The following is a 23870-nucleotide window of genomic DNA, read 5'->3' as shown; positions in this document are numbered from 1 at the left end:
TATTAGACACAATTTTAAATAATAAGCCCTTTTTTGTAGTGTCTTTCCACTCAGTGTCCCAAGAAAAAAAAATAAAAATAATTGCAAATATATGTATCCTTCAAGGTCCTTTGGCCAAAAGAAAACCACCTGAGCTCAGGGAAAAGTAAAGTGCATCGTTGGGGCCCTTTAAATTGTTCCTACCGCTCTGTTGGAACGGTGTAGCATCCAATAATAGCATCCAGCAAGCAGAAGCATCCACCCGCAGCAACGACCATGTACCGGCCAGGACGATTCAGCTGAGTCATCAGATGAGGACTTCCACAAGGCAGTTCATCCAGTAGGATCCAGGGTATCAAAAGGGCAAACAAACCAGCCTACACACAAGTGTGCAGAAGAATTAACAAAAAACGTTCATAAGTCTCAGTACCACTGACTCAGTGTCCATGTCACTAACGGCTTATTTAACAGTCTTACCATAATAATATAGGTTTCTTAAAATAAAAATATAACAGAACATAAATGCTGTTAACAACGCTTATTAATGCTGTTCTCTTAGGCATAACATAATAACTCTGTAACTGACCTCGTGTCGGCCGCCATTTTAGAACATTAGCCAGGCTCGCTTAACAGTTAGCTTGCTAACAGTCAGCTAATAACACACATTATACAATATTTAGCCTCCTTCTTAACAAACATGACAGTGGTAAACTTGATACCTCGCTGCAGAATGATAAGGCACACAACATTTAATGCGAACATGAGCTGCAAGCTAACTCCCTAGGGGGGTTCATGTAATGGCGAATGGCTGTCGGATTCAGCTCAGCTTCACGTTCGTAACTGCTACAAAACTCCTTTTTCTAACAACATATTAAAACATTAACTTAAAGGTTTTGTAAAACTATTTACAGCAACCCAAATGTCAACTGTACCCAAATTTCCAGCTCGCAGAGGCACGAGAGCAGCATGCGCCTCATTGGATGAATGGAAGGAAAAATTCTGTAGCTGGACTGGGGAGTGGCTACGCCCACGGCACTGGTGCGTTCAGTGACTACCAAATAACCAGAAATCTCATACTCAAAAAATGACCTTGGTTACACAAACACATGGCTGGGCATAACATTAGCCTGCTAACGTGGTCTTCCTGCAGCCAACAGTGGCCTTTTCTAGCTTTTATTCAGAATTTAAAAATTTCAAAAATCCAATTAGTATATACTCTTTTTGTTGTTGTTGGTTAGAAGGGGAAAGGAGATCGATATGGACTCGTATGTATATGCTGCCGACTACAGACACAATAGCAAAATGGAATGTAAAGGGAGAAGGTACCAAGCCCTGTAGTGACAACAGCTGACTGAAGGGTAGATAGAAAACATCGTGTTGCTAAAACTAATAATCCAGAATGATGCAACAATTTTAAAAATACTGTAAATAGGCTCCTGAATATTCAAGGATTTATTGATTTGTTTTTCTTTCTCTTGCCTGTTCGGATGTTTTAAAGATTGTTGACAATAAAGCCACTTCAACGCAGTTTTCAAAGGTTCAGTCCAATCTGCGATGCACTTGGTAATGAAATGTTAAAGTCTTGTTCCGATCAATATGATTGACAAATATTAGTGTTCTCTGGTGTTCAAGAACAGTTAGCGTTGCTGTAATTTAAAATATTGTCTTTGCTTGTCATTATTTTAATTGGTTATTGAGCCAGTATTGTCACATCATAATGAGCCAAAGGATTCTGACTACATGCCAATGACATCAACAACTTTAGTTATCAAGTGTTCTGCCTGATTTGGTGAGTACAGAAGCTACACAAGTGTCTGTACTATTACTGCTCACTGTGTACACCTCAGTACAGCTCTGGGTCACGCTGCCTGGAAAAATACTCTGACAATTCTGTATTAGTATACGTGATGTGAGTCCAGAGCACTAGTGGATGATTTTGTTGGAGTGGACTGAGAGGAATAATCTGTTTCAGAGGACAAGACAGATTTAGATGGGAGAGACAGCTATATGGACCCTGCTGTCCTGAGACAAGACCTGAATGTGGTGGTGGAGTAACACTGTTGTCAATGTGGACACTAGAACTGGAAGACCAACACAGAGGCTGTATACAAGAAGGAGGTGAGCAGGCTCTGAGAAAACTGAGATCATTCATCCATCCTGTGGAGAAAGATGTTGGACAGTTTCTGTCAGTCTGTTTCATTTGGTAAGCTCTTTAAAATTCTGTTTTGATCTTCTTGGATTTGAAATATTGATCTTTATTTATCCATTATAATATTATTTTTGCACTCTCTGCAAAGCATTTGTTTTCTCCTCTATTGATTTTTTTTAAAATATTTTCAGTGCATGAACAAGTGACTTTCTATGCAAAAACCCTCAGAATAATCCCATTGTCACTACCTCGTAGCAGATAAGCTCCTGGCCACAGAGAGACATCTACTGTCAGCTAAACATGTATATTTTAATAAAACAAAGCACAGAAACACTTGATTATCACTAATGTGATAATATAGATGTCTACAAAAGCCTGTGTTGTGCAATGGCTGTTCAGTACTCATGAATTTATCTAAAAATGTTTCTTAACCTGATATTTTAATGCAGACATCACTTTATGGTAAAAAATGTAGTTATGGATACAAAAAAGACATATGTGTGCTGGTGTTAGTGCACTGCTCAGATATGGATCAAAAACAACAACAAAGTGAAATCCACTGACCAGGCCTCCAAATTCCCCAGATCCTAGTTGAGCATCTATGGGATGTGCCAGAGCAACCCGTTCTCACTCCCGAGGCGTAAATTACTGACGATTTGTCACGTCCCTTAACTTCTCATGCTGACGCTGAAGGTACCCTTCCACGTTTTTATGCGACGCTGTGGGTTGTCAATTCATTCCAATATGAACCCGCTCTTGGCGATCAGAGGCGCTTGAGCAGAGGCTCCGCCATCCATTTACTCCAATAATAACCCGTCACGGTGAAACGTGGCGCCTTGAAGTACAATCTAACTGGAAAACCGGGGACCCTCTCCATGAACGGGTTTTCTCCCTAATTTAATGCTTTCTTTTAATGACATCCTTAACATTTCTCAACAAAAACACATGAAAGTAACACTGATAATTCAACAATAAAATCGCTTCATTTTCCAAAGTGATTCACGATCTGAAAGTGCGCAGATTTAACGTACATAATCCTTGGTTGGGTTTATTATTTTTATTTCACACTTAAAACACATTTATAGTTTTATTCACCACTCCTGTTAGTTTTGGATGCGCTCGGCTCCAAACAATCAGACGCAACCTGTGTAAGCAAAGGATGATGGGAGAACGGAGAGACCCGTTTATAAGAATAAGAATTGATTCTAATGCAGGTATGTAAAAATACATATATTTAGAGTAATAGCTTGATGTGTGTTTCAAAGGGGGTTTTTTTCCACAAAAGCTTCAAACAAACAGGGGTGACTGATCTCGGGAACGATTTAATGCATTTAAAAATGGCTACAGCTACCGTCAGCATGCTTGCTAGGTACAGTACGGTAACGACTACACGTGGCTAGTGCAGCATTAGCCATTTAAACCAACGATGATCATTAAATCTATTATAAACATTTAAGGACTTGTGTGTTGCAAAAGAGCCTCACATGGTGTGTAAAGCAGTTTTTGCACTAATAGTTCTTGCTAGCTATTTACAAACCTATAATGCTAACGTTAATTGCTAACGTTAACCGGAGCGCTAAGCTTCAAGCTGCTGACGAACTCCGTCAAGACATGCAGGTAACCTTCTTTTTTTTTTTTTTTTTTGTAAATGTGATCTACTGGAAACAAACGTTAAAGAGGGGACACACTTGTCTAATTTATTGTACGTAGTAAACGTTATATTATTTGATATATTTTTTATAAATTTTTTATATGTGTATATATGTTTCAGTAAGTAAATATTCTTCAATCTCTTTTTTCCCCCATTTTCCGCAGATCAGCATCAATGTCCACGTGAAGAACCTAGTTATGTTGCCAGTGTCAACCCAACAAAAGGCACTTTCACAATATATAAAAGAAGGTATTCCTTTTTTAAAGTTTACTTTTATATTTGTTGTTATAGTTGAGTTAGGCAGGCCTTTTGTGCAGTCCTAAGAAACATACTGCCTAGAGTGTTTTTCACTTTGTGGAAGAGTTTCTTTATTTATTTGTTTTTCTGTTAGTGTGTGGAACTGAGGTGCTTCCTCAGGTTGTTGGAGGATGGCGAAGAGGACGCAGCCATGACTTGTGAGATGGCGTCTGAGTCAGCTACTACTCACTAGGCAGTGTTGGGAAGGTTACTTTTAAAATGTATTCCACTACAGAATACTGAATACATGCCCCAAAATGTATTCTGTAACGTATTCCGTTACGTTACTCAATGAGAGTAACGTATTCTGAATACTTTGGAATACTTAATATATTATCATGCTGTTTACAACTACGTGAATGTCCTATTGCTGTGATTTATTACTGTTACTGAAGGTCCATGGCTCCGAAACGTAGTAAAGGGACCTCTGGCTATCTACGGTGGGTTCCGTGTCGGGCTGGTAGCCGAAAAATAGCTTTACTTTGTTGTCTGGGTCAACTTTGCTTGGGAGAGAGAGAGAGGCGTTGAAAGGCTGCTCCAACGGAACTTATTTTTTCCGGAGGAAAACACGAACACAGTGTACAGTTGAGTCTTAATAGCTTACTTACAAATGGGCTCGTCAGGCACTCTTCTTGGCTTCTGTGGTTATTATTATATTTACATGCTTCCAGCTCCCGTTTTTGCTCCGTGACAGCTCGGACTTTTCCTTTCTCTCCCTCCCTCGCTCACAGACACATAACGGGTATGGCAGTCCATTCTCCCTGCAGCACGGACTACACTGCCTATGAAGCTACATTCTTTAGAGCTATGCCTGTAGCATTCTGCCTTTTAGCTTAGCACAACAACAACAACAAAAAGGCGCACTCTCACCCAGGAAACACGCAGAGAGAGAGCGCGTCACCCTGTAACCATGGCAACCGTAACGCTGCCGCCTGGAACAACAGAACGTAGCTGTCAAACAAACCCAAACAGTCCTGACCCACGACAATATGAAACAGGGAAGTACCGCCGTGTAATCCATTTATTTCAACAAAGTAACTGTATTCTGAATACCACCTTTTTAAACGGTAACTGTAACGGAATACAGTTACTCATATTTTGTATTCTGAATACGTAACGGCGGTACATGTATTCCGTTACTCCCCAACACTGTCACTAGGAGATCAGAAACATGGTGTCCTTGCAAAAGTGGAAAGAGGCCAGGCCTTGTCTTATAGACAAAATGTTATCTACTCTGGATCCACAGTCACACCGTGTGTGTCAGTGTGGCAAACAAGTAGTTGTGAGGTGTCTGGACTGCCTGCCTCTTCCATTCCTTTGTGCTGACTGTGATATTGCAGTTCACACACGCTTTGTCCTGCACAACCAAGAGGCAGTAACAGGAGGGTTTTTGCAGCCTTCATCAGAGTTTCACAAGCCAATAGGTACGGTTTTTAAGTCCTATGCATTTCTTGCTATGTTCTATGAGTGGGTGCTGTTATTGTATATTTATTGTGTATCAGTTAATTTCCAATTCTTTTTATATATATTGTGTGTTTTTTAATGTTAGTTCGGCTGTTGCCTGTGCAAAGGCCAGACCATGTGTGTGACTGCCAAGCAGGTAACGTTGAGGTTTCACCCGGCGCAGTTGTGGCTCTTGTAACCATAAATGGTTGCCCTTTTGTCACACACTACATACACAATAGATGTGTTTGCAGGTTTTAGTGCAAATTGTACATTGCTATCATCATTGTTTATTTATATAGCACTTTAAAAACACACAAGGCTGACCAAAGTGCTGAACAATAGAAACATAATAGATACATCTATAAGAATTGCTATCTTGTTTTGAATTACCCTCGGCCTGCAGTATATGTGGGCACCTGTCAAAGGTCATTTGGATTTACTTTGCTTTGCTTTGAAAACAACATGAAATCTTCACAACATGAAAAAAATGAATGCTTTGACCCATGACTGAATTTATCCTTATCCTTTCTAAAGGCCGTTATAACCTTGCACTGCCAGTGGTGAGCTGCACCAGCTGTGACTTAATGTGGTCCCCCTCAGTTAAGGACATCCTGGGTAGTGGATATTGGCCTGGCACCTTAAATTTCTGCACCCTGTTTTCAATGGATGCCTTTCAGTCTTTCTATGACATTAAGAAGGCTGCACCAGGGATGTCACTTAAGGCATTTGTCAAAATGCTGGATGAAAGAACAGCCCATTTTTGAAGGGTGAGTTTCTAAATTTGTCACGTTTAAGGAAATTGTGCAAATCAATGTTTATGATGACTGTCCGTGAATATTCTGTTGTTTGTCCTCTACTTAAAAGACTGGCCGAATATCAGCTGATGCCTTCAGTAAAAGCTTTGTGGAGTGGAGTGCTGTTTGAGATGGACAGGATGTGCAAGGAGCCATGCGTTAGCTGCCCTGCCTGCACTCCAGACGTGCTTGCCGTCTCAGTTGATGGAAACTGGAAGCTTTATCGCATTCAATCAAATACAAGGTACGTTATGCATTGTGTACATAAATCAAATATGGATTTGTAGAAAAAAAGTATTTTAATGTTTCTTTTCAAACAACTGTCACTGTGTCCGTTCAGCACTTCAGAGCAGGCGAACTTTGAAGGTGTCTTCATTGAAAAAGATGAGGAAGTTGCTGAGTTTATGAAATACATCCAGAGACACACAAATGATGTAAGAGACTCATATATATATATTAGTGCTGTCAGCGTTAATCTTGTTAAAATGACGTTAACGCCATAAACATATACACGTGTGTGTGTGTGTGTATAAATGCATATGGATGGGTGTATATTCATTTTATTTTTCTCTTGGTGTTGTTATAATACTATTTACTTTACTTTTTCTTAATGTATACTTAATTTTAGCGTCCCAGGACATATTACTTTCCTTTGCTCCGATGTGTCCTGTAAATATTTCCCATATTTAATCAAGGTGGCTCAGCTGAGGAACCTCTTGTCAATGCGTCCATTTCTCTCCGTCATGCATGCAAAGGCTCTCATTTGGAAATGCGAGGTATACTGCAGCTTGTAGTTTTGGAGATTAGTTTGAGACATTTTGTTATAAGGTTGAATGAATTCAGCAGTCATGTATTGTGACCTCCTTTCTATAGATCAAATGGGAGGTGCGTTTTAGGATGGGGCGGTTCTACAGTTGGAAAAGAGGTGGGACAAGTAAACAGTTTCCTGTCTAGGGCGGCCATTGAAGTACAAAAGCAGGTATGTGTCTGTGTGTGAGATTCCACTCACTCATTAATTCTTATTTTTATACGAACTGAAATGCAGGGCGAACAGACATGCTGACCCTCCTGGCTTTGGGGTGGACCAAAAGGAAAGTGGAACAACTGGGCCGCAGTTTGAGCCAGAGATATCTAAAGGTGATTTTTTTTTTTCAACACCCATTTAAATGTGTGTGGTAATGGGGGAAAAACACCTGTACTGTAAAAACATCAATGCGAATGACATTTATTAATGTATTCTTAGATCATAAGGATCCTTAGAGAACAAATGGAGAGCCTGAATATGACCAGAAATGAGCTGGGTGTGGATGACGACACACTGCAGCAATGGGTGGCCGATGTGCAGAAATGGGCTGAAAGTGAGTCTCAATATAACACACTCGTGTATAACAATAGGACCCACCATGGCCTCATTAAAGAACTTAAGGTAGAGTTAATATCTTTCTGACAGTGTCAACAAACAAAGAAAAATAAGCCTTGTAAAAGTGGAATTTATGGCAGAGTTTTTGCGTTTCATCAAATTGGATTGAACCTGGGTTGAAATGATGTCGTACTAGTTGGTTTTATAAACCTGAACACCGACATACTTGTTATCTAATGATAATGCAGCACATGAAGGCTACAGATGTCTTATAATGAATATCATCAAGTCAGTGATTACAGAGTCCACTGTAGTTTGGTGACTGTTACTCATCCTGTATTCTGATTAATATTCCTCTCACTTAGAAAGTGATCAAACTGATGGCAGCCTTGGGCGTTGCAGGCACGACTAGAGGAGCTTGTCGTCATCATCAGAGTCTTGAACACAAAGTCTTTACAGACAAAATGGTGCGTCCCAGTTTCTTTGAATCAAATCAAATCAAATCAAATCACCTTTATTGTCACATCACATGTGCAGGTACACTGGTACAGTACATGCGAGTGAAATTCTTGTGTGCAAGCTTCACAAGCAACAGAGTTGTGCAAAATACAATAACGTGCAACAAGCAAAATATAAAATGGTTAATCTAAAAAGTAATAAATATATGTACCATATATAAAGGTATATACATTACTGAGTGTGTGTACTAAATATGTTTTTCTACATGTGTGTGTGTGTGTGTGTGTGTGTGTGTGTGTGTGTGTATATACATGTTTTACAAATGAAATAGAGTAAACAATAAAATAAGATATATAAAATATAAAATATACAGAGGTAGGTATGTGCAAAACAGTGGCATTAATGTACAGTATGGAGTGCATAATGTTGAAGTTCCAGTAGTGAGGGTGAGGTGTCTATGACGTGTTCAGCAGTCTGATGGCCTGGTGGAAAAAGCTGTCTCTCAGTCTGCTGGTTCGGGACCGGATGCTGCAGAACCTCCTTCCTGATGGAAGTAGTCTGAAGAGTTTATGGCTGGGGTGACTGGAGTCCTTGATGATCCTCCCGCTTTCCTCAGGCACCGCTTCCTGTAGATGTCTTGGAGGAGGAAGCTCACCTCCAATTATCCGTTCAGCACACGCACTACTCTCTGGAGAGCTTTGCGGTTGTAAGCGGTGGTGTTGCCATACCAGGTGGTGATGCATCCAGTGAGGATGCTCTCAATAGCACAGCGATAGAAGGTCCTGAGGATGCGGGGGGCTCATGCCGAATCTTTTCAGTCTCCTGAGAAAGAAGAGGCGCTGCTGCGCCTTCTTCACTGTCTTGTTTATGTGTACTGACCACGTAAGATCCTCAGCCAGATGTACACCAAGGAAGCGGAAGCTGCTCACTCTCTCCACAGCGGCGCCGTTGATGGTGATGGGGTGAAATGGACCGTTTGATACTTAGTTTGTACAGCTACTTTGTAAACAGAATAAAATCAGATCCAGGTTTGTTTTATCTGGATGTGATGCGTGTTCTAACAAACAAATTGATGAGTGTAGATTAAAATGTAAATATATACATTATGTGAAGGTGTGAATTTTTATGATTATTTACAGATAGCAACAAGAGGCGACACAGAATTCATAAGGTCATCTTAGATGAGAAGAAACGCTTGGCGGCTGCTGTTGACGACTACAACAAGCTTGCTGAACCAACAAAGCAAATCGTATCCAGTGATGCCCTCATCCAGACCGACATTTGGCTCTGGCAGAGCACAAGTGAGCGTAAGCTCTTGATTTATAAATATCCTTTTAAACAAAATCCCAGTATCTGAGCAGTAGTTGAATGTTTTGTTCTTGAGTCATAACGTGCTACTATGTTTTCCCATCTGATGTTGTTAAACTGTAGCTGCTGCTGACCTCCAGACAAAGAAAAGGTCTTTGAGAAGGTGATGGCTGTGAGGCGCCTGAGAGAGGAGAGATGATCCTTTGCAGGGAGATGCAGCATCACTGGACAGTGTTGCAAATGCGATCTGTGGTGTTGGGGACAATCTCCTCAGACTGTAAGCACATCTTTTATTTATTAATTATTTGATGAATCAATTGAAAATAAGAGCAGATGCTAAAGTCTTACTGGATCTTTTACCTATATCTAGATTGCTAGCTAACACTGCCTTCTCCCTTTAAAAAAAAAAACGTTTAATTACAGGATCATAATTCCTTGTGTTTATGAGGTGAGGGTTTTTTTTGTTTGTTTTTTTCCTTTACTCATATTTATTTGTTTTGTTCTTTTACAGCCTCCCTTGTTGGCATGTCGGAGGATGCACAGAAGGGACTCTGTAGCCTGGTTTAAAAAAACAAAGTGAACTGAAAGCTGAAATGCTCAAAATAAAGGACACGTACAAGAGAATCCTCAGCCACCAACCACTCCTGGAAATGGACTCGGAGGAGGAGGAGGACATTCCAGGCGATGCCACTGAGAGTGATTTGAGCACTTCTGATGAAGACTGATTGTGTCATCATTGATGTTATTTTGGTAAAATAAAAGTTAATCACATCTCTGTTTAATGTGATTTTTCAACAGACATTTTACATTTTGAGAAGAAAAATGGAATTTCCTTGGTGCAGTTGTTTACCCATAATCATGCTTTCCCATGTAATTTAATGACTAGTGTACATGTTTAGATAGACTAACATAATTTAATTCATGGAATGTTTTCTGTGCTGCTCAAATTACCACAGAATTTAAAAGCACCAGGCAGCAAACTCACAAGGAAATTTTTGTTCAGGGTTTTGTCGAAGAAATCAACAAGTACAATTGAGATGTTTGCTGTAGTGGTGTGTTTGTTAAGAAGCATGCCAGCACACTGGTGAACTGACAGTCCCAGAATGCACCCGAGCCACTGACTCGCACAAGAGCAAATGAAACTGCTTATCTAGGAAGACAACCGTCATCAAAGAATAAGTAAAAGAATAGGAAACTAACGGTAAGGGAAGGTACTGTGGGGTAGGAAAGAAAGGCCAGAGCCGTGCAAAATGACTTCCAGCAGGCCACAAATGTGCTCGTCTGCTCAAACGGTCATGAACGGACTCCATGAGGGCCCGACATCCACAGGTGAGGGTTTTGCTTGCAGCCCAACACCGTGCAGGATGTTTGGCATTTGCCAGAGAACACAAAGATTGGCAACTTTGCCTCTGGTGCCCTGTGCTCCTCACAGATGAAAGCAGGTTCACACTGAGCACTTGTGACAGAGTCTGGAGACGCCGTGGAGAACCTTCTGCTGCCTGCAACATCCTACAGCAGGGGTGCCCAATCCTAGTCCTCGAGAGCTACCGTCCTGCAGCTTTTAGATTCATCCTTGTTCCAACACACCTGAATCAAATGAATGTCTTGTTATCAGGCCTTTGCCAAACTTGATGGCATGCTGAAGAGGTCATCAAACCATTTGATTCAGCTGTGTTGGAGTAGGGATGCATCTAAAAGCTGCAGGACAGTAGCTCTCGAGGACTAGGATTGGGCACCCCTGTCCTACAGCATGCTGGTTTGGCAGTGGGTCAGTTTTGGTGTGGGGTGGCATCTCTTTGGGGACCGCACAGCCCTCCATGTGTTCGGCAGAGGTAGCCTGACTGCCATTAGGTACTGAGATGAGATCTTCAGGCCCCTTGTGAGACCATATGCTGGTGCGGTTGGCCCCGGGTTCCTCCTAATGCAAGACAATGCTAGACCTCATGTGGCTGGAGTGTGTCAGCAGTTCCTGCAAGACAAAGGCATTGATGCTGTGGACTGGCCCACCCGTTCCCCACACCTGAATGCAATTGAGGACATCTGGGACATCATGTCTCGCTCCATCCACCAACTGCAGCACAAAATGTCCAGGAGTCTGGGAGGAGATCCCTCAGGAGAGCATCTGCCACTTCATCAGGAGCATGCCCAGGTGTTGTAGGGAGGTCATACAGACATGTGGAGGCCACACAGACTACAGAGCCTCATTTTGACGTGTTTTAAGGACATTACATAAAACCAAATTAATGATTCTGTATTGCATTGATCAAGGAACCAACCCAATAGGAGCTAAAGAAATCCTCTTGACATTACTTCACTCAGTAAGTTTATATTATGTTTAATGTGCATTTTCTGCATCAGTTTACAACATAACATGTTAGTTCTCCCTGGTCCTTTTTGGAGACAGATCCTGAGACAGCAGGCAGCTATGGAGAACTCGTGTCAGCTGTGGTAATTAAGTAATACTTTGATTTAATATTGATTTCATGACAACTATCCTCAGGCACATATTCCTGGATACATATAATGACATAACTCCCATTTTGGAATCATTGCCTTCTTTGATCTTATCAAATTATTGTCATAGATATGAAAATATTGATTGAAACCGAATAATCCATTGAAGTCTCCATCATCATCCAAGATCACTGTTATTATTCAGATTATTTTATCTCTATTTTCCTCTAGAATGTTTTGAAAATCAGCATTTGCTAATAGACTTTTAAGTTTATTTTGATCCTATTGTTTACGTGTGTAATTGCATTTTATTGAAATAATGACAGGAAAACCCTTAATCAAATTGTGTCTTTGGTATCTAATAATAATATTAACAATAATAATGTGTAAACAAACAAGAAAAAATTTCAATTATTTTCTAATACCCTGTGTATAAAAACCACATATGACCACAATTCCAAATGTGCAATTGTCACTGCATCTAAACATGACATATTGCAAAAGGTAGAAACATATAATATACAATATGTTCTGAAGCTGCTACTGGTGCAGTTAACTTTGCTTTAGGCTCCCATACACAGTACTGCTGACCCTAATCACCTCATACAAGATGTTACTTACTCTACTTGAAACAAATTAGAGAGTGAAACAGAGACTGACACTGGCTGAAATGTATAGTAAATATTTTATTTTGAACTTTTATGCTGAACTACAAACTGAACTGTGCGATCGCACACAGGGATCTGGTTTACTGTGTGTAAAACTGCGCAGATTCTCATCTGTCATCCCACACTTTGCCACTGTCAGGAGAAAAACATAAACAACAACGACAACCACACACAAAATAGGATAATTTAGGTTGTGACATATGACAATTTTTTAGGATGAAATATTTTCTATATTCATGTCATGCTTTATACACCTTCATTGTAATATAAATTAATCAAATCAAGTCAGAGAGTAATAATATATGGAGTAGATGTCAAGCAGGACCACAGCAGCAGCCACGAGCCATCGGAACCTGCTGGATGAGAGAGCACAGAAACTCCAGGGAAGAAGTTTAGTTAGTAACATGCATGAACTGCATTACTGAGACATGTATGCTTACAGATGGTGAGGGAGAGGGGGAGAGTTTTTAGTAAAAGGAGATGTGACTGCATCTTCAACCAATACTGAGCCTGCATAACCCTGAAAGAGACAGACAGACAGAGGAGAGAGAGAGAGGGGGGGGGACACTAACCCACAGCAGTCTGGTCCTATGACAGCATAACTAAAGGCTGACCTGAACCAGCCCTAACTATAAGCTCTATAAAGAAGTAAAGTCTTATGCCTACTCTTAAAAGTGTTGACCATGTCCACCTCCAAATCTCATAATGAACTTTGGAGGTGGACTGCTATCAAGCTCCTCAGCTAAAAGCTCCCAATTTACTTTAGTCCAAATACATGAATTCAAACTGAGGTGATAACTATTTATCAACAATATAAATGTCTGTTCGGTCCAACAAAGTTGTTACTACATACCATATCGAGCAGGGCTTCCACTTGACTTTAACATCTTTTTCCTGAAAAACATTGTATAAACAAACAGTTAATTAAGAAAGACATGCAAGTTGCATACAAAAAGGAGCTTATAAACATTTGTGTACTATTGAATGGCTCAATATATTATACAATTAGTTTACAAAAACATAAGAACCACTACAATGCTTGTACTGCCAGCATCGAGTGCATGTCAGCAAAAGCAACACTGCTTACATTGTGGCTCACAAGCAAAACTAACTGAAGCAGATGTTACTGAATGGGAAGGAGCACCTCCACATCAATCACTCCTTCTGTGCATGATGTCAGGAGGACTTTAAAGAACGTAAACACCAGGAAGGCAGCATGACCAGGTTGTATCAGGTGGTATGTTCCTATTTAATGCCCTACTTGGAGCGAAATCCAGACTCAATGGCTGAATTAGCGTAGATTCATCAAATACAAAAGCTCATGGATAGTCAGTCAGGCACAGTTCAAGTCCAGGAAGTCCAAAGATGCAAACAAATCTGCACAACAGCAGGCTAAATTACTTACATTTACAACTCTCCTGTCTACTATCTCTTCATATTTGAAAATCTTCTGTGTACGGTGTTTTTGGCATTCTGAAAAATAACAAATGAAATATTTACATGAGGTCTGTAAGACTGGAGAAAATGCAAAAATTAAGAAAAAGAAATCTTAACAAACTTAACGAACCTGTCATGTATTTCGTACATTTACAATACCGTAACATCTAACCTTTCCTTGTCCTTTTTTTGTTTGGGACATCCGAGGTGTACGCCGTAGAAATTGAGGGAAATGCAGGAAGCGGAGATGAAGAGGAGGATGCAGGAGGAAGCAGAGATGAAGAGGAGGATACAGGAGGCTGACAGAGGGAAGATGTTGGTTCAGGCTCTAAATGAAGAATAAATTCCTCGTTTAGAGCCTCTGGGTCTGGGACTGGTCCAGCATCGACACTGTCAGCAGAGGATGGTCCAGCTGCTGGTGTAGAACTTTCAGCAGGAGGTGAAGCTTGTAATTCTGCAAAATTTTAAATATTAAATATTCATTAAAATGGGTTGAAAAAATGTACAGTACACATAAACACATAATAAGTAGTGTTTTGCATGTTTTCAGTTAGGTTTTTACTAAAGTTACAACTTGTAAATATTGGCATCAAATAAGTCATCTCACACACTCTCACTGACCCAAATCATTCAGTACAAGTGCCCTCGGGGGTAGTGTGACATCTGTAGTGCTTTTCTACATTGTACATTAATAAATTAATGAGTGTGACTATAAATCCAGATAGCTGATGACTTTTGTTATACTAGAAAGTCTCGAAGAGAATTATCAGGTCTGGTTTTCGAGAAGATTTTTCAAATTACATTTTTATATATATGAGTGTGAAAGACCATACTATACACACACACACACACACATACAAAATTGTTCAGGTGGGTAACACCAGAGGTTCAGTATGGCTAGCTTTGGTGACGTGAACACCACATGGGGAGGTAATAAGGCATATATAACACTATTTTCATGTTAGCAACAGGACATGTAGGGCAGCTGTCACCTCACAGCAAGAAGGTTACTGGTCTGAACCTTGGCTGAATAATAGAATAGAATAGAACAAAATAGAGTAGAGTAGAATAGAATAGAATAGCTGGTGACTGTTAACTATCCTCATCTTCACCATCTTGTTTGTCTCTATATCTCGTGGTGAACTGCCTACTTATGTAAGGTGTACAATGAGTATCACCCAAAGACAGCTAGGATAGGCTACCTGATAAGGACACAGATAATGGACAAAGCATATCTTACTTCTCAGAAGGTGTTCATAAAGTTTCCTCATCTTCATGAGGATGTCACGTGCAGCACCATCCGCTGGCTCTATGTGATCACGTCCCCTACTATACGGCCCTTTCGGTCAAACTGTCCAAGAAACAGAATTGGCTGGAAGCCCAGGGCATGTAGTTTTGAAACCTGCAAGAACAACAAAGAAAAACATATGCAGCCAGTCTTTCATGTAAGCAAATTGATGTATAACAAACCTTTAAGTTTCACATCTTTGGTGTTTTATTGTTGTAAATAGTTAAAAAGTAATTATGGAACCAAACCTGTAAATTGATGATAAAATCCATCTTGAAATGTTTTGTCTCTCTGTTAATAGCCGATTAAATTAGAAATCAGAAGTAGCTTAAATAAAAATAGTTTTTTCTAGTTTGATGTCTTTAGTGTGATGATGTTATTCTGATGTGAATAACTTTTTTACTTATGCTCTTTTATAAATAAATATGTTATGTGTATACACATGTCTTGTTAGTTTCTTACTTCATGATATACAAGAAAACACTGACAACTGTGATTAATAAAGAACCACTTATTAGATCTGACCTTACTGATAACTGGGCTGAATTGAGCACCCTGCTCGCATTTCTGTTTTTTTTTAACAGAGGCAGCCCGGTTGCTGTTCTTGTTTTTTTTTTTTTTTCAATCCCTCCTTTATGTTCAGGCTGCCCAGGCATCCACTGCATGTCTTCCTGTTGCAGGTGTTTGGAGCCTGACAGGAAGGGCATGGTTTGGTTTTTGGCTTTATAATTTCTGCAAATGAAAATGGAACATGTAGGGATTATTTCAGGTCTGTTTTGGTGAAATGGTTACAAAAATAATTTGTGACCAAAGAAATAACTTGTATTACGAGGCAGTATTACACCATATTTAGAAAAAAAATCAGTTACGAGATTAAAGTCGTTAATATTGAGTTAATTACGAGAATAGGGTTAAAAAAATGAATTAATTAGAGAAAGGATACATTGCTAAAATAGAGCAGTACTAACATTAGCTGGGTGGCCAAGCAAGTGTCTTACACATGAGAATACGTCACAAAAAATTAAATAAACCTTTGCAGAAGTAGTTCTCTTGGTACACAGACTGCTCTGTGAAAACATTTCAAGTTTAATATCAGCTGATTAATATTTCAGTGAACATGCAAATTACCCACAGTTTATCACAACTTACCTAGCTAAGATCTGCCTCGTGTCAAGTCGAAAAATTCGCTGGACCGTGAGTTGAAAGATCCATTTACTACGACTCCCTTGCTTAAGATCTGTTTACGTGTCGCTGAAGGCACGCTGTAGATAAATATTGCAAAAAATGAAATAAAATAAAATAAAAAAAATAAAATTTGCAATTTGTAATTACATAATTAAACACTGGGCCAGTTTATTTTCGTATTATCGCTGGTTATTATTGTAGAGTAAATAAAGGAATAACGGGTAGCACCAAGCTGTTGATTATTTTCATTTCCATAGCAACGGTGTTTGAGGCTTATGGGTAGTGTGCAGTTACGGGATTAGTGCGCCGTTAGCGTAAATTGGTCTGATTGGTTGGAGCCGAGCGCATCCAAAACTAACAGGAGTGGTGAATAAAACTATAAATGTGTTTTAAGTGTGAAATAAAAATAATAAACCCAACCAAGGATTATGTACGTTAAATCTGCGCACTTTCAGATCGTGAATCACTTTGGAAAATGAAGCGATTTTATTGTTGAATTATCAGTGTTACTTTCATGTGTTTTTGTTGAGAAATGTTAAGGATGTCATTAAAAGAAAGCATTAAATTAGGGAGAAAAACCCGTTCGCGGAGAGGGTCCCCGGTTTTCCAGTTAGATTGTACTTCAAGGCGTCACGTTTCGCCGTGACGGGTTATTATTGGAGTAAATGGATGGCGGAGCCTCTGCTCGGCGTCTCTGATCGCCGAGAGCGGGTTCATATTGGAATGAATTGACAACCCACAGCGTCGCATAAAAACGTGGAAGGGTACCTTCAGCGTCAGCATGAGAAGTTAAGGGACGTGACAAATCGTCAGTAATTTACGCCTCGGGAGTGAGAACGGGTTGGCCAGAGATCTCTCAACATGCATGTAACAGACTGAATTTTGGGTTTATGAGTGGTGATACGTTCCTTTACTGCTGTAAATGAAAGTGCTATGAAATAGGGATGTGAATGCCTAGAATGAGGAAGACATCCTCGAACTACAGCTGAGGTTTAATGAAAGCAGTGTTTTTCTTAGAAAAATGTCCTTAAAGGTGTTTTCCAATCTCATCTAGCCACTAAACGAAGAACCTCAGAGAATACTATTTCCTGCTACAGGTAGCACCAAATATCCTCACATGATTTAGAGGAGTTTTTAGGAACAAACAACTGAACATGTGGGTCGTGCCGTAAGCAAAAATGGAACTGACTTGTCAAATTTTGATTTTGGGAAGAAAATGATTTACTGGCAGCTCCACACAAAAAACAGCGAATATTTGGCGAAGCGCGATGGTGTAGTGGGAGAACAGAAACAGGAAAGTGTAGTCTTGACTTCTGCCCATCATGATTGATTCTGGTCCAAAGCCTGCAGGCATATCATCAGTTGCATAAACAGGAGTGTGTGTACAGTCTGTGTGTCTTCTGAGCCATATTGAGCAGCACACAGTAGTTGGAAGGGAAATGTTCCTAATTCACATGATTCACATAAAAACTTTAGCTTAACAGAAACATTAAATGTGTAAATGAGTACATCATTTTCCACTCCCTCCCTCCGTGTGTGCATATATACATTACATTTATTCTACTCAAATACTGAACATATCCAACAGTATCAATGAAGCTTGATGGATGAGGTTACATGGGTGTGTGGAAGGGGGGTGGGGTGGGGGGTGGGGGGGCGGGGGTTGGAAGACAGAAATTGAAAAAAAAAACTGTGTGAGGCAGATAGAGAAAGGGGATTTGCAGTGGATGCATCAAGCTGCAACAAGCCAAAGAAAAAGAGAGGAAAGGTCACCCCATCCTTTTAAATTACACTTTACCTAGTGGGTAGTGCTCACGTTCTGTGACTATAGTGCAGCTGAGTGGGCAGAAGGGTCACATTTGGGTTGGAGAGTGTTCATTCTCTCGTTTCTCCCTGTCTTTCTCCCGTTTTCTTCCTCTTTTCTCTTTGTTGTGAAATACATCCATCATCTGATGCGATTACAATGGAGTAATACATTGATAATACCTCACATCTCAGGTCTGTATTCACATTTAATGAGATATTAGTCACATGTATGCTAATCCATCCATCCATCGATTTTCTTCCTCATATCCGGGGCTACGTTCTGAGGGCAGCAGCCTAAGCAGAGGAGTATGCCAACGACCCGCACGAGGCTGGTCAGACGCAATGTGTGTGTGTGTGTGTGTGTGTGTGTGTGTGTGTGTGTGTGTGTGTGTGTGTGTTAGGTCCATGACTCGATGCCCCAGACCTGGATCCTGGAATTTGTAGACCTATACAAGAAAAACAGGACCCTAAGACCTTTCATTAGGAACTCAATGGGGATGTGGCGTAAACCACTAGAGGCCAACTTCAAGTCTACCAAGGAGATGCTCTGTCCCCACTGCTGTTCTGCATAGGCCTGAACCCCCTCAGTGAGATCATTGACAAGACTGGCTACAGATACCGACTACGGAGTGGAGCAGTTGTCAGCCACCTCCTGTACATGGATGACATCAAGCTGTATGCCAAGAGTGAATGAGACATTGATTCACTGATCCACACCACCAGGATATACAGCAATGATATCGGAATGTCGTTCAGACTGGAGAAGTGTAGTCGGATGATAACAAAGAGAAGGAAGGTAGTCAGAACTGAGGGGATCGAACTACCAGAAGGCAACATTGCAGACATAGAGGACAGCTACAAGTACCTGGGAAGAGGCCGCTAGGAAAGCTGCAACCACCAAGTACCTGCAGAGGGTCAGGCAAGTCCTGAGGAGTCAGCTGAATGGTAAGAACAAGATCCGGGCCATCAACACCTACGCCCTGCCCGTGATCAGGTACCCTGCTGGGATAATAAGCTGGCCAAAGGAGGAGCTAGAAACCACTGACACCTAGACAAGGAAGCTCCTGACCATGCATGGAGGGTGTCACCCCAGGTCCAGCACCCTGAGGCTGTATGCAAGGGGTGTGAGTGTCAGCACCGACCCAGGCACCAACCAACCGCATGCTCAATGAATACCTCAGGCAGCAGAAACCCAAGAAAGAGGAGGAACCATCATGGAAGGACAGGCCTCTGCATGGTATGTACCACCGGCAGATAGAGGAGGTGGCTGATATCCAGAAGTCCTACCAGTGGCTGGACAAAGCTGGACTGAAAGACAGCACAGAGGCACTAATCATGGCAGCACAAGAACAAGCTCTGAGTACAAGATCCATAGAGGCTGGGGTCTATCACACCAGGCAAGACCCCAGGTGCAGGCTGTGTAAAGATGCCCCAGAGACAATCCAGCACATAACAGCAGGGTGCAAGATGCTAGCAGGCAAGGCATTCATGGAACGTCATAACCAAGTGGCCGGCATAGTGTACAGGAACATCTGTGCCGAGTATAACCTGGAAGTCCCGAGGTCAAAATGGGAGATGCCCCCAAGGGTGATGGAGAATGACCGAGCTAAGATCCTGTGAGACTTCCAGATGCAGACGGACAAAATGGTGATGGCTAACCAACCGGACATAGTGGTGGTAGACAAACAGGAGAAGACGGCCGTAGTGATCGATGTAGCGGTTCCCAATGACAGCAATATCAGGAAGAAGGAACATGAGAAGCTGGAGAAATACCAAGGGCTCAGAGAAGAGCTCGAGAGGATGTGGAGGGTGAAGGTAACGGTGGTCCCCGTGGTAATCGGAGCACTAGGTGCGGTGACTCTCAAGCTAGGTGAGTGGCTCCAGCAGATCCCGGGAACAACATCGGAGATCTCTGTCCAGAAGAGTGCAGTCCTGGGAACAGCTAAGATACTGCGCAGGACCCTCAAGCTCCCAGGCCTCTGGTAGAGGACCCGAGCTTGAAGGATAAACCACCCTTAGGGGCGTGCTGGGTGTTGTGTGTGTAAATTTAAAATAGCATTGTATAGAGCATTGTTTCTGTAGATTAATTTTTCAAAACAAAGCAAAAATAAAAAAAACAACACAATTTCAGAGATTAAATATTAAATTAATTAGCAAAAAAATTCTAAATTGGCCATTGGTGTGTTTGTCTGTCTCTCTGTGTTAGCCCTGACACAGACTGGTGACCAGTGCAGGTTTAACCTGCCATTCCCATTATGTTGCCTGGGATAGTGTCCAGCTACCCCTGGTAACCCAGAATTGGATAAGATGAAGAGAATGGATGGATGGAGCTTGTTATCTGCCAAATAGTTAACAATGTAATTTGTAGTCTTAATCACATTTCGACAGATTTCTAAAATATTTGCTTTCTTGTCTTTATTACAGGTAGTCTAAAAATCTCTTGAGCACTGTAGAACTACAAGGATATCCCTGTCCACTCTGTAAACAATGCTATACAGGGAGTGCAGAATTATTAGGCAAGTTGTATTTTTGAGGAATAATTTTATTATTGAACAACAACCATGTTCTCAATGAACCCAAAAAACTCATTAATATCAAAGCTGAATGTTTTTGGAAGCAGTTTTAGTTTGTTTTAGTTTTAGCTATTTTAGGGGATATCTGTGTGTGCAGGTGACTATTACTGTGCATAATTATTAGGCAACGTAACAAAAACAAATATATACCCATTTCAATTATTTATTTTTACCAGTGAAACCAATATAACATCTCCACATTCACAAATATACATTTCTGACATTCAAAACAAAACAAAAACAAATCAGCGACCAATATAGCCACTTTCTTTGCAAGGACACTCAAAAGCCTGCCATCCATGGATTCTGTCAGTGTTTTGATCTGTTCACCATCAACATTGCGTGCAGCAGCAACCACAGCCTCCCAGACACTGTTCAGAGAGGTGTACTGTTTTCCCTCCTTGTAAATCTCACATTTGATGATGGACCACAGGTTCTCAATGGGGTTCAGATCAGGTGAACAAGGAGGCCATGTCATTAGTTTTTCTTCTTTTATACCCTTTCTTGCCAGCCACGCTGTGGAGTACTTGGACGCGTGTGATGGAGCATTGTCCTGCATGAAAATCATGTTTTTCTTGGAGGATGCAGACGTCTTCCTGTACCACTGCTTGAAGAAGGTGTCTTCCAGAAACTGGCAGTAGGACTGGGAGTTGAGCTTGACTCCATCCTCAACCCGAAAAGGCCCCACAAGCTCATCTTTGATGATACCAGCCCAAACCAGTACTCCACCTCCACCTTGCTGGCGTCTGAGTCGGACTGGAGCTCTCTGCCCTTTACCAATCCAGCCACGGGCCCATCCATCTGGCCCATCACGACTCACTCTCATTTCATCAGTCCATAAAACCTTAGAAAAATCAGTCTTGAGATATTTCTTGGCCCAGTCTTGACGTTTCAGCTTGTGTGTCTTGTTCAGTGGTGGTCGTCTTTCAGCCTTTCTTACCTTGGCCATGTCTCTGAGTATTGCACACCTTGTGCTTTTGGGCACTCCAGTGATGTTGCAGCTCTGAAATATGGCCAAACTGGTGGCAAGTGGCATCTTGGCAGCTGCACGCTTGACTTTTCTCAGTTCATGGGCAGTTATTTTGCGCCTTGGTTTTTCCACACGCTTCTTGCGACCCTGTTGACTATTTTGAATGAAACGCTTGATTGTTCGATGATCACGCTTCAGAAGCTTTGCAATTTTAAGACTGCTGCATCCCTCTGCAAGATATCTCACTATTTTTGACTTTTCTGAGCCTGTCAAGTCCTTCTTTTGACCCATTTTGCCAAAGGAAAGGAAGTTGCCTAATAATTATGCACACCTGATATAGGGTGTTGATGTCATTAGACCACACCCCTTCTCATTACAGAGATGCACATCACCTAATATGCTTAATTGGTAGTAGGCTTTCGAGCCTATACAGCTTGGAGTAAGACAACATGCATGAAGAGGATGATGTGGACAAAATACTCATTTGCCTAATAATTCTGCACTCCCTGTAGGTAATCACCATATGCATTGTAGTAGATGACAAATTGAAGGAAAAGTTAAATATGAAATGAATGTGAATGAATACTTGCATGAAATACAAAATGTGCTTCGAGTGGTATATTGGTATTTCTGATATAAGGAGATTATTGATAAAGTAATCTCCCGATATCACTTGTCAGGCTGGAGTAATGACAAATATACTGTCCTTACTATTCTTCTGATTCACTCTGACATTTGAGTTTTATTTAGTCAATATAATTTTCATATCTATTTTATTTTATTTAGTTTATGAGTCATCTGTTCCACAGTATGAATTGCACTAAAATGTAAAAAGGTACTGTAGTAATAAACTCTAACTGATATTTCAAGAGAGAGCATGTTGCAGGTGTTTGGGTGGTGTGGGGGGTCAGATGAATGAACAAATCTGGAAAACATCCATCACTGCTGCTCCTGGGACTGGGAATGGCAGACTCTAGAATGACCACTGTGGAAAAAGGTACAATACTTAAGAGCTGGCTGACACTTTAGCACTAGTGAGCTGAAACTCAGAGTTTCAGCTCACAATTCTATATGAAATACTGAGCACTGTAAATACCAGTCCAGCATATTTACAGTGCTGTGCTTAGTGTCCTTTAGGTGATCTATGGCTAATGGTGAACAGCTGTGGACATGTGATGGATGGCTGTTCCATATTATTCTTTTAATTATGTACATTGATTCGCCTGGTGGCTGCTGCCTTGTTTACTCCCTGCCTGTAATGCATTTGTGTCCATTGCTGCATTGATGAATGTATCCTAATCTTAATCTGTGCACAGCAACATCCATCTGACTAATGCATGACACTTGGATAAATCACTTGGGTCCTGCTCTGAGTGTTGCCAGCCATCTCTTGCTCTGCCAGATTTCTGTTCTCTCTCTTCTCTATCCTTTTTCGTGTTTTCTGTCCTTACAAAACTTAACTTGTTCTTCCACAATCTTCAACTCTCCTCATTTGATTTTGCATGCGCTTGGTCTTCGTTGCTTGAGTTTATAATTGCAATCTTTTCAATACTAATGTAATAGTTTGCAAGTATAATTACATCCAAGTTGAAACTGCATGTTGGGTGGTCCAAAGAGTTCGAAATGTCAGGTCACATGCTTAGAAAAATACATTAAAAAGACACTTTGTAATGTAGTTTTCCACCTACTATGGCACTGTGCCCACTAACAGCTAGCCAAAAACAATTTATTTTAGAAGTATTTAAAACTCCTCCTGGTTAGTTTTGTGCTACTAATACAACAGACTCTAAAATTATATGTACAGTTCAGTTCATTCATATCTTCTGCATTGTAGCCATTTTTATGATTTGCTTCTCTTTGACAGGATTCATTATTCAGTCCTTACATAGAGCCCACCAATCACTCAATAATGGCTCAAAAACCAGCACTTTAGAGCCAAAGGCACTACCCCTGCTCCCAAATTCAAGCTGATCAAATATTAGCAAATGTACCAGAACAAGCGGTGACAAGAAACCCCATGCTGCAGTTGGCAGGAAGTAAAAGATC

The 23870-nt window shown here is 40.8% G+C and overlaps 2 long non-coding RNA genes across 5 annotated transcripts; both read left to right on the top strand.

Moving 5' to 3' along the window:
• The first annotated feature begins 3352 nt into the window (after positions 1-3352).
• Positions 3353-4245, top strand: LOC120443493. Its single transcript, XR_005615459.1, has 3 exons — positions 3353-3745; positions 3944-4028; positions 4171-4245. It is a non-coding gene; the product is annotated as an uncharacterized LOC120443493 (long non-coding RNA).
• A 990-nt stretch (positions 4246-5235) lies between these two features.
• Positions 5236-8026, top strand: LOC120443488. Of its 4 annotated transcripts, XR_005615456.1 has the most exons (8): positions 5236-5500; positions 5626-5727; positions 6057-6289; positions 6387-6560; positions 6657-6750; positions 7012-7092; positions 7362-7453; positions 7560-8026. It is a non-coding gene; the product is annotated as an uncharacterized LOC120443488 (long non-coding RNA). The 4 variants fall into 4 exon arrangements; XR_005615457.1 differs by lacking the exon at positions 5626-5727; XR_005615453.1 differs by having other exon boundaries at positions 5626-6289.
• The last annotated feature ends 15844 nt before the right edge of the window (positions 8027-23870 follow it).

Source organism: Oreochromis aureus, linkage group 2 (assembly GCF_013358895.1).
Source record: "Oreochromis aureus strain Israel breed Guangdong linkage group 2, ZZ_aureus, whole genome shotgun sequence".
Taxonomy (NCBI): Eukaryota; Metazoa; Chordata; class Actinopteri; order Cichliformes; family Cichlidae; genus Oreochromis; species Oreochromis aureus.
The sequence above is the reverse complement of the archived record's forward strand: the minus strand, read 5'-3'. Positions and strand labels throughout refer to the sequence as shown.